The sequence below is a fragment of the Triticum aestivum genome, chromosome 3D, assembly GCF_018294505.1.
Source record: "Triticum aestivum cultivar Chinese Spring chromosome 3D, IWGSC CS RefSeq v2.1, whole genome shotgun sequence".
NCBI lineage: Eukaryota > Viridiplantae > Streptophyta > Magnoliopsida > Poales > Poaceae > Triticum > Triticum aestivum.
The window spans coordinates 84,714,577-84,715,554 of NC_057802.1; positions in this window are offsets into that span (position 1 = coordinate 84,714,577).

Consider the following 978-nt stretch of genomic DNA (forward strand, 5'->3'; position numbering starts at 1 on the left):
GACGGAATTTCCCTCCGGGCGCCTCGCGAGTGTACGTGGGCCTTGGAGCCAGCCAGCCAGGCCTGACGCGTACATGTTCCCGCCCTTCTCTAGGCGGCACCGTGGAGCTGGCTGTTAGGGACGCCGTTCAGGTGCAGAGTTCTGGCTGGAGCCCAACGCCCACGTGGCAAGCTCCCTGATTCTCACGGTGAGGATACTATCCATGTTTTACACAATGCTCCAGTGACATTCATCAGTGTTTCACTGCCAGCTTGATTAACAAACGGTTTCTTTCTCAGCGTCTGCAGGGCTTCTCATAGTGTGATCCACTATGGATGCATAATCCACCTCCTTGGTCGAGCTGGGAAGCTAACAAAAGCATTGGAGAGGATATCTGAAACGCAGATGAGATGAGACCCAGCTCTGCAATTTGGGGGATCCCTGCTAGCAGGCAGTCTGTATGGGTCCCGGTAGTAGCGAGTTTTTCTCTGCTCCTCTGAGTGTTCTTAGCCAGAATGTTATTTTAAAAGAGGTACGACTCGATTCTTATATTTTTAAGTCGAGAGGAATATGTCAAGTTTCATTGAGGAAAGTCTTTCAGTAACGTTGATTCTGACCGGAAGCTCATAGTCATCGACATAACATGTAGGATGCAGAGCCATGATTTGAGCACAGAGGTTTCCTAATGTATGAAAAACTATGTTAATTGTCTGTATCCAGACAAGAATATGTAATGAAACAGACCAAGCAAGCAGTGGTTGGTTGTTCAATGTATAAGAAATTATATTACTACTATATACATTGAATGGCCTAATATCGAAACAAGAATTATAATGGTAAAGATAAGTTGAATGTCGGCAGATCCACGAGGTAGTTTCCACAGTCGACTCGCTTATTACCATCTTGTAAAAGACCCTCGCCAAGATGCACAACACAACGGTTGAGATGCAAGGGAATAAGGTGCTGCCAATTATCACAATTTACCAACTGATATTCATC